The following is a 14,602-nucleotide window of genomic DNA, read 5'->3' as shown; positions in this document are numbered from 1 at the left end:
TTGATAGGGAGAGGACGTGGCTGGCGTCCTCTCCATTTAGATTAGGGTTGAGAGAGAGAGAGAGAGATTGACCCGAGGCTGTGATACTGTAGAAGAGAGTGCAGAGTTTAGTGACTGACGACCACAGTGACCACCAGACAGTGCAGTTGTTTGTTTTATTTAATATATCCGTTCTCTGCCTGAAAAAAACGATACACACAGTGACTCAGTCACATACCATATCTGTGTGCACTGCTCAGCCCAGTGTGCTGCATCAATGTATATATATATATCTGACTGTGCTCAGCTCACACAGCTTATAATTGTGGGGGAGACTGGGGAGCACTGCAGTGCCAGTTATAGGTTATAGCAGGAGCCAGGAGTACATAATATTATATTAAAATTAAACAGTGCACACTTTTGCTGCAGGAGTGCCACTGCCAGTGTGACTAGTGACCAGTGACCTGACCACCAGTATATATAATATTAGTAGTATACTATCTCTTTATCAACCAGTCTATATTAGCAGCAGACACAGTACAGTGCGGTAGTTCACGGCTGTGGCTACCTCTGTGTCGGCACTCGGCAGCCCGTCCATAATTGTATATACCACCTAACCGTGGTTTTTTTTTTCTTTCTTTATAGTCATACTAGTTACGAGTATACTATCTCTTTATCAACCAGTCTATATTAGCAGCAGACACAGTACAGTGCGGCAGTTCACGGCTGTGGCTACCTCTGTGTCGGCACTCGGCAGCCCGTCCATAATTGTATATACCACCTAACCGTGGTTTTTTTTCCTTTCTTTATACATACATACTAGTTACGAGTATACTATCTCTTTATCAACCAGTCTATATTAGCAGCAGACACAGTACAGTGCGGTAGTTCACGGCTGTGGCTACCTCTGTGTCGGCACTCGGCAGCCCGTCCATAATTGTATATACCACCTAACCGTGGTTTTTTTTTCTTTCTTTATACATACATACTAGTTACGAGTATACTATCTCTTTATCAACCAGTCTATATATTAGCAGCAGACACAGTACAGTGCGGTAGTTCACGGCTGTGGCTACCTCTGTGTCGGCACTCGGCAGCCCGTCCATAATTGTATATACCACCTAACCGTGGTTTTTTTTTCTTTCTTTATACATACATACTAGTTACGAGTATACTATCTCTTTATCAACCAGTCTATATATTAGCAGCAGACACAGTACAGTGCGGTAGTTCACGGCTGTGGCTACCTCTGTGTCGGCACTCGGCAGCCCGTCCATAATTGTATATACCACCTAACCGTGGTTTTTTTTTCTTTCTTTATACATACATACTAGTTACGAGTATACTATCTCTTTATCAACCAGTCTATATTAGCAGCAGACACAGTACAGTGCGGTAGTTCACGGCTGTGGCTACCTCTGTGTCGGCACTCGGCAGCCCGTCCATAATTGTATATACCACCTAACCGTGGTTTTTTTTTCTTTCTTTATACATACATACTAGTTACGAGTATACTATCTCTTTATCAACCAGTCTATATATTAGCAGCAGACACAGTACAGTGCGGTAGTTCACGGCTGTGGCTACCTCTGTGTCGGCACTCGGCAGCCCGTCCATAATTGTATATACCACCTAACCGTGGTTTTTTTTTCTTTCTTTATACATACATACTAGTTATGAGTATACTATCTCTTTATCAACCAGTCTATATATTAGCAGCAGACACAGTACAGTGCGGTAGTTCACGGCTGTGGCTACCTCTGTGTCGGCACTCGGCAGCCCGTCCATAATTGTATATACCACCTAACCGTGGTTTTTTTTTCTTTCTTTATACATACATACTAGTTACGAGTATACTATCTCTTTATCAACCAGTCTATATATTAGCAGCAGACACAGTACAGTGCGGTAGTTCACGGCTGTGGCTACCTCTGTGTCGGCACTCGGCAGCCCGTCCATAATTGTATATACCACCTAACCGTGGTTTTTTTTTCTTTCTTTATAGTCATACTAGTTACGAGTATACTATCTCTTTATCAACCAGTCTATATTAGCAGCAGACACAGTACAGTGCGGTAGTTCACGGCTGTGGCTACCTCTGTGTCGGCACTCGGCAGCCCGTCCATAATTGTATATACCACCTAACCGTGGTTTTTTTTTCTTTCTTTATACATACATACTAGTTACGAGTATACTATCTCTTTATCAACCAGTCTATATATTAGCAGCAGACACAGTACAGTGCGGTAGTTCACGGCTGTGGCTACCTCTGTGTCGGCACTCGGCAGCCCGTCCATAATTGTATATACCACCTAACCGTGGTTTTTTTTTCTTTCTTTATACATACATACTAGTTACGAGTATACTATCTCTTTATCAACCAGTCTATATATTAGCAGCAGACACAGTACAGTGCGGTAGTTCACGGCTGTGGCTACCTCTGTGTCGGCACTCGGCAGCCCGTCCATAATTGTATATACCACCTAACTGTGGTTTTTTTTTCTTTCTTTATACATACATACTAGTTACGAGTATACTATCTCTTTATCAACCAGTCTATATATTAGCAGCAGACACAGTACAGTGCGGTAGTTCACGGCTGTGGCTACCTCTGTGTCGGCACTCGGCAGCCCGTCCATAATTGTATACTAGTATCCAATCCATCCATCTCCATTGTTTACCTGAGGTGCCTTTTAGTTGTGCCTATTAAAATATGGAGAACAAAAATGTTGAGGTTCCAAAATTAGGGAAAGATCAAGATCCACTTCCACCTCGTGCTGAAGCTGCTGCCACTAGTCATGGCCGAGACGATGAAATGCCAGCAACGTCGTCTGCCAAGGCCGATGCCCAATGTCATAGTACAGAGCATGTCAAATCCAAAACACCAAATATCAGTAAAAAAAGGACTCCAAAACCTAAAATAAAATTGTCGGAGGAGAAGCGTAAACTTGCCAATATGCCATTTACCACACGGAGTGGCAAGGAACGGCTGAGGCCCTGGCCTATGTTCATGGCTAGTGGTTCAGCTTCACATGAGGATGGAAGCACTCAGCCTCTCGCTAGAAAAATGAAAAGACTAAAGCTGGCAAAAGCAGTAGCACCGCAAAGAACTGTGCGTTCTTCGAAATCCCAAATCCACAAGGAGAGTCCGACTCCAATTGTGTCGGTTGCGATGCCTGACCTTCCCAACACTGGACGTGAAGAGCATGCGCCTTCCACCATTTGCACGCCCCCTGCAAGTGATGGAAGGAGCACCCGCAGTCCAGTTCCTGATAGTCAGATTGAAGATGTCAGTGTTGAAGTACACCAGGATGAGGAGGATATGGGTGTTGCTGGCGCTGGGGAGGAAATTGACCAGGAGGATTCTGATGGTGAGGTGGTTTGTTTAAGTCAGGCACCCGGGGAGACACCTGTTGTCCGTGGTAGGAATATGGCCGTTGACATGCCTGGTGAAAATACCAAAAAAATCAGCTCTTCGGTGTGGAAGTATTTCACCAGAAATGCGGACAACAGGTGTCAAGCCGTGTGTTCCCTTTGTCAAGCTGTAATAAGTAGGGGTAAGGACGTTAACCACCTCGGAACATCCTCCCTTATACGTCACCTGCAGCGCATTCATAATAAGTCAGTGACAAGTTCAAAAACTTTGGGTGACAGCGGAAGCAGTCCACTGACCAGTAAATCCCTTCCTCTTGTAACCAAGCTCACGCAAACCACCCCACCAACTCCCTCAGTGTCAATTTCCTCCTTCCCCAGGAATGCCAATAGTCCTGCAGGCAATGTCACTGGCAATTCTGACGAGTCCTCTCCTGCCTGGGATTCCTCCGATGCATCCTTGCGTGTAACGCCTACTGCTGCTGGCGCTGCTGTTGTTGCTGCTGGGAGTCGATGGTCATCCCAGAAGGGAAGTCGTAAGCACACTTTTACTACTTCCACCAAGCAATTGACTGTCCAACAGTCCTTTGCGAGGAAGATGAAATATCACAGCAGTCATCCTGTTGCAAAGCGGATAACTGAGGCCTTGACAACTATGTTGGTGTTAGACGTGCGTCCGGTATCCGCCGTTAGTTCACAGGGAACTAGACAATTTCTTGAGGTAGTGTGCCCCCGTTACCAAATACCATCTAGGTTCCACTTCTCTAGGCAGGCGATACCGAGAATGTACACGGACGTCAGAAAAAGACTCACCAGTGTCCTAAAAAATGCAGTTGTACCCAATGTCCACTTAACCACGGACATGTGGACAAGTGGAGCAGGGCAGGGTCAGGACTATATGACTGTGACAGCCCACTGGGTAGATGTATGGACTCCCGCCGCAAGAACAGCAGCGGCGGCACCAGTAGCAGCATCTCGCAAACGCCAACTCTTTCCTAGGCAGGCTACGCTTTGTATCACCGGTTTCCAGAATACGCACACAGCTGAAAACCTCTTACGGCAACTGAGGAAGATCATCGCGGAATGGCTTACCCCAATTGGACTCTCCTGTGGATTTGTGGCATCGGACAACGCCAGCAATATTGTGTGTGCATTAAATCTGGGCCAATTCCAGCACGTCCCATGTTTTGCACATACCTTGAATTTGGTGGTGCAGAATTTTTTAAAAAACGACAGGGGCGTGCAAGAGATGCTGTCGGTGGCCAGAAGAATTGCGGGACACTTTCGGCGTACAGGCACCACGTACAGAAAACTGGAGCACCACCAAAAACTACTGAACCTGCCCTGCCATCATCTGAAGCAAGAAGTGGTAACGAGGTGGAATTCAACCCTGTATATGCTTCAGAGGTTGGAGGAGCAGCAAAAGGCCATTCAAGCCTATACAATTGAGCACGATATAGGAGGTGGGATGCACCTGTCTCAAGCGCAGTGGAGAATGATTTCAACGTTGTGCAAGGTTCTGATGCCCTTTGAACTTGCCACACGTGAAGTCAGTTCAGACACTGCCAGCCTGAGTCAGGTCATTCCCCTCATCAGGCTTTTGCAGAAGAAGCTGGAGACATTGAAGGAGGAGCTAACACGGAGCGATTCCGCTAGGCATGTGGGACTTGTGGATGTAGCCCTTAATTCGCTTAGCAAGGATTCACGGGTGGTCAATCTGTTGAAATCAGAGCACTACATTTTGGCCACCGTGCTCGATCCTAGATTTAAAGCCTACCTTGGATCTCTCTTTCCGGCAGACACAAGTCTGCTGGGGTTCAAACACCTGCTGGTGAGTAAATTGTCAAGTCAAGCGGAACGCGACCTGTCAACAATATCTCCTCCTTCACATTCTCCCGCAACTGGGGGTGCGAGGAAAAGGCTCAGAATTCCGAGCCCACCCGCTGGCGGTGATGCAGGGCAGTCTGGAGCGACTGCTGATGCTGACATCTGGTCCGGACTGAAGGACCTGACAACGATTACGGACATGTCGTCTACTGTCACTGCATATGATTCTCTCCCCATTGAAAGAATGGTGGAGGATTATATGAGTGACCGCATCCAAGTAGGCACGTCACACAGTCCGTACTTATACTGGCAGGAAAAAGAGGCAATTTGGAGGCCCTTGCACAAACTGGCTTTATTCTACCTAAGTTGCCCTCCCACAAGTGTGTACTCCGAAAGAGTGTTTAGTGCCGCCGCTCACCTTGTCAGCAATCGGCGTACGAGGTTACATCCAGAAAATGTGGAGAAGATGATGTTCATTAAAATGAATTATAATCAATTCCTCCGTGGAGACATTGACCAGCAGCAATTGCCTCCACAAAGTACACAGGGAGCTGAGATGGTGGATTCCAGTGGGGACGAATTGATAATCTGTGAGGAGGGGGATGTACACGGTGATATATCGGAGGATGATGATGAGGTGGACATCTTGCCTCTGTAGAGCCAGTTTGTGCAAGGAGAGATTAATTGCTTCTTTTTTGGTGGGGGTCCAAACCAACCCGTCATATCAGTCACAGTCGTGTGGCAGACCCTGTCACTGAAATGATGGGTTGGTTAAAGTGTGCATGTCCTGTTTATACAACATAAGGGTGGGTGGGAGGGCCCAAGGACAATTCCATCTTGCACCTCTTTTTTCTTTTCTTTTTCTTTGCGTCATGTGCTGTTTGGGGAGGGTTTTTTGGAAGGGACATCCTGCGTGACACTGCAGTGCCACTCCTAGATGGGCCCGGTGTTTGTGTCGGCCACTAGGGTCGCTTATCTTACTCACACAGCTACCTCATTGCGCCTCTTTTTTTCTTTGCGTCATGTGCTGTTTGGGGAGGGTTTTTTGGAAGGGACATCCTGCGTGACACTGCAGTGACACTCCTAGATGGGCCCGGTGTTTGTGTCGGCCACTAGGGTCGCTTATCTTACTCACACAGCTACCTCATTGCGCCTCTTTTTTTCTTTGCGTCATGTGCTGTTTGGGGAGGGTTTTTTGGAAGGGACATCCTGCGTGACACTGCAGTGCCACTCCTAGATGGGCCCGGTGTTTGTGTCGGCCACTAGGGTCGCTAATCTTACTCACACAGCTACCTCATTGCGCCTCTTTTTTTCTTTGCGTCATGTGCTGTTTGGGGAGGGTTTTTTGGAAGGGCCATCCTGCGTGACACTGCAGTGCCACTCCTAGATGGGCCCGGTGTTTGTGTCGGCCACTAGGGTCGCTTATCTTACTCACACAGCGACCTCGGTGCAAATTTTAGGACTAAAAATAATATTGTGAGGTGTGAGGTATTCAGAATAGACTGAAAATGAGTGGAAATTATGGTTTTTGAGGTTAATAATACTTTGGGATCAAAATGACCGCCAAATTCTATGATTTAAGCTGTTTTTTAGGTTTTTTGGAAAAAAACACCCGAATCCAAAACACACCCGAATCCGACAAAAAAAATTCGGTGAGGTTTTGCCAAAACGCGGTCGAACCCAAAACACGGCCGCGGAACCGAACCCAAAACCAAAACACAAAACCCGAAAAATTTCCGGCGCTCATCTCTAGAAAGGACACCGGCCCTTTAAGGGAAGCTGTACTCTGCTGGAAGCTGAGCTGGAAGCAGGTAATGTTGTAGCTGGAAACAGATGAATCCACAATGGATTGGAGAGTCAGGCTACACCGCAGGTGGAATGCTGGTGCGGGTCTCTATGGTGGAAGTCTTGAGACAGGAGCTGGAACCTGGAAGACAATCACAGGAGAGAGACAAACAGGAACTAGGTTTGACAACCAAAGCACTGACGCCTTCCTTACTCAGGCACAGTGTATTTATACCTGCAGCAAGGAAGGGATTGGCTAGGCAATTGTGCAGATTATCAATACTGAGAACAGATTGGTGGAAATGATCAGCTGACAGAATCCAAGATGGCTGCGCCCATGCAGACACTTGGAGGGAAGTTTTGGTTTGTAATCCATGTGGTAATGAAAACAGTAATGGCGGCGCCGGCCACCGGAGACAGGAGGCGCCAGGCTGACAGATGCACATCCAACCACGCGGACACGGCGGAGGCCGCGGGAGACGCCATGCCAGGTGTAATATGGCGTTTACTGTGACAGCGTCCCAGAGTGACAGGAGAGAATACAGGAATGTACACATCAGGATAACAGATGGGATCCGGTCCTGGAGCGCTGAGCCAGCCTTAGGAGGCATCTGATGGGTAAGAAATGGCGTCCAGATACCCGGATCGTGACAGCACCCCCCCCTTTAGGAGTGGCCCCAGGACACTTCTTTGGCTTTTGAGGAAACTTGGAATGGAATCTCCGGACCAAGGCAGGAGCATGGACATCAGAAGCATTGGTCCATGAACGTTCCTCAGGACCATAACCCTTCCAGTCAATAAGATATTGTAGTTGACCGTAACGGTGACGTGAGTCCAGGATCTTGGCCACTTCATACTCAACGCCTCATTGAGTTTGGACTTTCGGAGTTGGAGGAAGTGAGGAATGAAACCGATTCAAGATCAGCGGTTTCAACAGGGAAACATGGAATGTCCTGGGTATTTTTAAGAAGGGAGGCAACTGGAGTCTGTAAGCAACAGGATTGATGACTTGTTCAATCTTGAAAGGACCGATATAGCGAGGTGCAAACTTCATACTGGGAACTCTTAACCTCAAATTCTTCGTGGATAACCATACCCGATCACCCACCTTGAGAGCAGGAACTGCTCGACGCTTCTTATCCGCAAACTTCTTGTACCTGAACGATGCCTTGAGCAGAGCTGATCGTACGCTCTTCCAGATATTGGCAAACTGATGCAAGGTGATATCCACTGCGGGAACAGAAGTTGCTGGAAGCGGTTGGAACTCAGGGACTTTAGGGTGGAATCCAAAGTTAGTGAAGAATGGTGTTGAAGCAGATGAAGAATGATACTGGTTGTTATGACAGAACTCGGCCCAGGGAAGTAATTGAACCCAGTCATCTTGAGAGGAGGACACATAGATGCGGAGGAAGGCCTCCAAGTCCTGATTCACCCTCTCGGTTTGACCATTGGTCTGAGGATGGTAAGCCGTGGAAAACTTTAGCTTGACTTGGAGGACTTGACATAAACTTCGCCAGAATTTGGCTGTGAATTGAACTCCTCGATCTGAGATAATTTCTTCAGGAAGACCGTGGAGTCGGAAGATCTCTTGTATGAATACTTGAGCCAACTTGGAAGCTGACGGAAGACCGGTGAGAGGAATGAAGTGTGCCATCTTGGTGAACCGGTCAACTACCACCCAGATGGTATTGAACTTGTTGCACATGGGTAAGTCTGTAATGAAATCCATCGACAAGTGGGTCCATGGTCGACGGGGAACGGATAGTGGAACCAGTTGCCCCGCAGGCGACTGGCGGGATACTTTATGTTGGGCACACTTTGGGCAAGATGCAATAAACTCCAAGACGTCCTTTTTCAGAGTTGGCCACCAATAGGACCTAGAGATAAACTCCAGGGTTTTTTGGATACCTGTATGTCCGGCAAAACGGGAAGCATGGGCCCAATGCATGAGCTTCTTCCTTAGCATCGGCTTCACAAAACTTTTCCCTGATGGGGGCGTAGAGTCCATCCCTACCGTGGAGAATGCCAACGGACTTATAATAGGATGCTTGTCTGAAGACTCTGACTCATTTTCTTGCTCCCATGAGCGGGAAAGGGCATCGGCCTTGCGATTCTGAGAGCCCGGACAGAACTGGAGTTTAAAGTCGAACCTGGAAAAGAAAAGTGCCCATCTGGCCTGACGAGGGTTGAGACATTGTGCGCCTTTCAAATATAGAACGTTCTTGTGGTCTGTAAGGATGGTGATTGAATGAGAAGCTCCCTCCAACAGATATCTCCACTCCTCTAGAGCGAGCTTGATGGCTAGCAACTCCTGGTCGCCAATGGCATAGTTGCGCTCCGCTGGGGAGAACTTCCGTGAAAAGAAACTGCAAGGATGTAAATGGCCATCTTTAGCCCTCTGAGATAACACCGCTCCTACTCCAACGGAGGAGGCATCCACCTCTAGGATGAAAGGAGAGTCGATGTCAGGCTGTTTCAGGACAGGCGCAGAGATGAACCTCTGTTTTAAAAGATGAAAAGCTTGCATGGCTTCTTCAGACCACTTGGACGGGTTAGCACCCTTCTTGGTGAAAGCAGTAATAGGCGCCACAATGGTGGGAAAGTCTCGTATAAACTTTCGGTAATAATTGGCGAACCCTAAGAACCTCTGGACCCCTTTGAGGGTTAAGGGTACTGGCCAATTCTGAATTGCTTGTAGTTTCTCAGGATCCATCTCTAGTCCGAAACCGGACACAATGTACCCTAGAAACGGAATGGACTTGACTTCAAAGACGCATTTCTCTAATTTGCAATAGAGATGATTGACACGGAGACGGGACAGAACCTCCTTTACCCAAAAACGATGTTCCTCTAAATTGTTGGCAAAAATGAGGATATCATCTAGATAGACCACGACATGACGGTATAGAATGTCTCTGAAGATCTCATTGACGAAATGCTGGAAGACAGCTGGAGCATTGCTCAATCCGAAGGGCATGACGAGGTACTCATAATGTCCGTCACGGGTGTTAAATGCGGTCTTCCACTCGTCACCCTCACGGATCCGGATGAGATTGTATGCACCTCGCAAGTCCAGCTTTGTAAAGATGGTAGCTCCGCTAACTCTGTCAAAGAGCTCAGTAATCAGGGGTAAAGGATAACGGTTCTTGATGGTAATGTCGTTCAAACCTCTGTAGTCGATGCACGGCCGCAGACCACCATCTTTCTTTTTTACAAAAAAGAAGCCTGCGCCGGCTGGAGAAGAAGAAGGTCGAATGAACCCCTTTGCTAGGTTCTCTTTAATATATTCCTCCATAGAATGCGTCTCAGGCAGAGACAACGGATAAGTTCGGCCTCGAGGTGGAACCTTCCCTGGAACGAGATCAATCGGACAGTCCCATTCTCTATGAGGAGGAAGGATATCAGCAGAAGCTTTACTGAACACATCCGTGAAATCTTGATATGGAGGAGGTGGAACATCAGACGACCTGGGGGAGGAAGAACAGACAGGCAATACTTTAAACAAACATGTCTCAGCACAGGAGGAACCCCATGCCAGGATTTGCGTAGTCGTCCAATCAATTGTAGGATTGTGAAGACGGAGCCATGGAAGGCCCAGGACCACAGGATGTGTGGCTCTTGGAATCACTAAAAAAGAAATAAGTTCGGAATGAAGAACTCCCACTCTCAGACGAACTGGTAGAGTCCTTAAAGAAATAACTGCATCAAAAATTTTGCTGCCATCCACGGCAGTTAAAGAAATGGACGAAGGAAGTCTCTCGGTGGGTAGGGACCACCGTTTAACATAGGCTTCGGTAATAAAGTTCCCAGCTGCTCCGGAATCAAGGAGGGCAATGACGTTCCGATAACGTTGAGCAACTTGAAGCGAGACTGGGAGATTACAATCTTGAGAAGATGGAGAGGAGATCATTACTCCTAGCCGGCCCTCTCCTTGGCGAGCTAGGATTTGAAGTTTCCCAGACGTTTGGGACAGGCATTAATGGTGTGAGACGGAGCTGCACAATAGAGACAGAGAAACTCGGAGAGACGTCTTCGGCGCTCAGCAGGGGTTAAACGGGAACGGCCAAGTTGCATGGGCTCATCTTTAGATGGTGACAGTTGACGAGGAGGAGGAGCAGAAGATTTTGGAGCAGATGATCTTCCACGCTCAGTTGCTCTCTCTCTGAAACGTAAATCAACTTTCGTGCAGAGTGAGATTAGCTCATCTAACTTAGAAGGTAAGTCTCTGGTAGCTAACTCATCTTTAATACGCTCAGATAAGCCATGCCAGAATGCAGCATACAGGGCCTCGTCGTTCCATGCCAGTTCGGATGCCAGGATCTGGAACTGTATCAGATATTGTCCTACAGTACGTGACCCCTGGCGTAAACGGAGAATCTCGGATGAAGCTGAGGTTACCCGGCCTGGCTCGTCGAAGATGCGCCTGAATGTTGACACGAAGGCAGTGTAGGAAGATAGAAGGGTGACGGACCTCTCCCATAACGGTGATGCCCAATCAAGGGCTGAGCCACTGAGAAGAGAAATAATGTAGGCAATTTTTGTACGGTCACTGGGAAAATTGCCAGGTTGTAGCTCAAACTGAATCTCACACTAGTTGAGAAATCCCCTGCAGAATCTTGGAGATCCGTCAAATTTTGCTGGCGTTGGAAGATGAAGACGTGGAGCAGAAATGGGTAAGGTGGGTGGGGTTATAGCTGGAGTCACTGTGGTTGACGCACCAGACGCGCCTGATCCACGGAGAGTTGTCTGAATCCCATCCAGCCGAGTAGAGAGATCCTGGAGACAGCGGATGATGTGGCCCTGTGCAGCCTCCTGATGTTCTAGTCGGGCTGCCAGTTCTTGCATCGGCCTGGCCGCTTGATCCTGGTCTCCGGCTGGATTCATTTGGTCAGTGCTTACTGTCACAACTGAGGGCCTGAGCTGACGGGAGGCAGCCTCAGTTGTAGGGGCTGAGATGTACCGGAACCTGGGAGGTTGTATCAGACCCCTGGACATGTAAGTAACATAAATAATAAATGCCCGAAGGCGTGACCACGACAACTTGGATAAAAGTCAATGATGTTTATTATGACAACTCTGCAACACAGCAGCAGTAAAAGAAAACGTAAAAGTCAGCAAAGAATAAATACAGTTCCTGGGTACTACAGGATGGCAGGAGCCACAGGGCACTGGTAGTGTGAGATAGCTCTTATGATCTTCTAGATGGAAAGTCCTTACCAGGCCCGACTGTAGCAATGGAGATAACCCAGGATTGTGCCAGCTGGTGTTCCAGGAAAAGCTGGGTTGCTGAAGATAAAACAGCTGCTGTGGATACTGGCTGGAACCAGACTGTTGTTAGCACGGAGTGGATACTGGCTGGAACCAGTTAAATAATAAATGAACTTGGGAGCGATGAAATATGAACTGAAATGTAGAACTTGAGAGCGGAGAAATAATAATACCGGTGGAGAGTGGTAAAGTGTAGAAAGGACACCGGCCCTTTAAGGGAAGCTGTACTCTGCTGGAAGCTGAGCTGGAAGCAGGTAATGTTGTAGCTGGAAACAGATGAATCCACAATGGATTGGAGAGTCAGGCTACACCGCAGGTGGAATGCTGGTGCGGGTCTCTATGGTGGAAGTCTTGAGACAGGAGCTGGAACCTGGAAGACAATCACAGGAGAGAGACAAACAGGAACTAGGTTTGACAACCAAAGCACTGACGCCTTCCTTACTCAGGCACAGTGTATTTATACCTGCAGCAAGGAAGGGATTGGCTAGGCAATTATGCAGATTATCAATACTGAGAACAGATTGGTGGAAATGATCAGCTGACAGAATCCAAGATGGCTGCGCCCATGCAGACACTTGGAGGGAAGTTTTGGTTTGTAATCCATGTGGTAATGAAAACAGTAATGGCGGCGCCGGCCACCGGAGACAGGAGGCGCCAGGCTGACAGATGCACATCCAACCACGCGGACACGAGCTTTGGTATAACCCCATGGTTCTTAATGTGACCCCAGCATCCTCTAGGTCCTCTAGGTCGTATGAGAAAATAGGATTTTAATACCTACCGGTAAATCCTTTTCTCTTAGTACGTAGAGGATGCTGGGCACCCGTCCCAGTCCATACTGTGTCTGCAGTTATTACTTGTGGTTATACACATGTTGTGTTACGGTTCTGGTCAGCTTTTTGCTGCAATTGTTCATGCCGTTGGCTTGTGTTCTGTTGAATGCCACGTTCTGCGGCATGCTTAAGGTGTGAGCTGGTAAGATGCTCACCTTAGTTTAACAATAAATCCTTTCCTCGAAATGTCAGTCTCCCTGGGCACAGTTCCTATAACTGGAGTCTGGAGGAGGGGCATAGAGGGAGGAGCCAGTCCACACCCTTTGAAAGTCTTAAAGTGCCCATGTCTCTTGCGGATCCCGTCTATACCCCATGGTTCTTAATGTGACCCCAGCATCCTTTACGGACTAAGAGAAAAGGATGCCCTTGTGTACTATCCTGACTTCTCCTCCCGTCTGCTTACTTTGTGCCTTCCAACGCACAATGCGAACTACAGGTGGTGCTGCAGGGCCCACACCCTTTTACTTGCCTTACAGAGCAGCTCTGGAGCTGTTACAGTGCCCAGCTGCTGCAAGAAATCAGCATGAATGCTTCAGGGGATTGGGCATGGCCAACATGAGCCCCACACCAAAGGAGGGTGGGGGTGTTTAATGCGAACTAGGGGTCATCCAAGCACTGCAAAAGGCCGCCATGCCCTGCATGCCCCTTTTCTCTTTTTATATGCAGATGAGGGTTCCAGCCAACTTTGGCCCACTGCTTGGATGACATCACCGTATGCAAATCCGTCTGCTGCAGACCTTCCCCCAGGAATGCTTGTACTAGTTGTTGGATATGGTTTGATATTTGATGGTGCTTCAGTATTAGGCAGCCTTCCGCCCTCCCATGTTCATCTGAAAAGATGTGGTCTCCCTGCAGTTGTTGTCCCCAGACGAGAGTTCCCTTGTGCTTCCTCAGTTGAATCTCCTTAACTTGACGGGGGAGGGGCTGCCCGAGCTGCCACCCTCCCCAGCCCTATCCCAACTCATACTTATTTTACATATTAGATCTCTTGATCATGAAGATTGTTCTCACAGGGTTAGGTTCATCCATTATATTTTAAAATAGGAAGGTACAAATTACATATTTGAATTGCATCTATGTGCTGGATTCAAATGCCCCCCCCCCCCTTCCTTTCTCAATTGTGCCCGTCAGCAGCTATTCTAAGGTTGCTGCCAATGGGTGTGACACATTAATTTCTTCTGTGGGGTACACTGGACTCCACAAGGATTCACATTGGGGTGTAGAGTAGGATCTTGATCTGAGGCACCAACCGGCTCAAAGCTTTTGACTGTTCCCAAGATGCTCAGCGCATCCTCCTCTATAACCCCGCTTCCATGAACAGGGAGCTCAGTTTGTAGTTGGTGCCTTCAGTAGCAGGCCACTTAACAGGGGCCTGCCTCAGGCAGCCTATTCTTAGCTATTAATTTTGACAAGAAAAGAAGAACTTGTTTTATGAGAATCTACAAGGGCTGCAGCAGGCTAGGTCTAATAGACATCTTTACTGCAGCTTCATCACTCCCAGCGGCGCTGTATACTCCCGTGCCCTGGTTGCTGGGTCA

Source organism: Pseudophryne corroboree, unplaced genomic scaffold, assembly GCF_028390025.1.
Source record: "Pseudophryne corroboree isolate aPseCor3 unplaced genomic scaffold, aPseCor3.hap2 scaffold_1317, whole genome shotgun sequence".
In the NCBI taxonomy this organism is placed as follows: Eukaryota; Metazoa; Chordata; class Amphibia; order Anura; family Myobatrachidae; genus Pseudophryne; species Pseudophryne corroboree.
The sequence above is the reverse complement of the archived record's forward strand: the minus strand, read 5'-3'. Positions refer to the sequence as shown.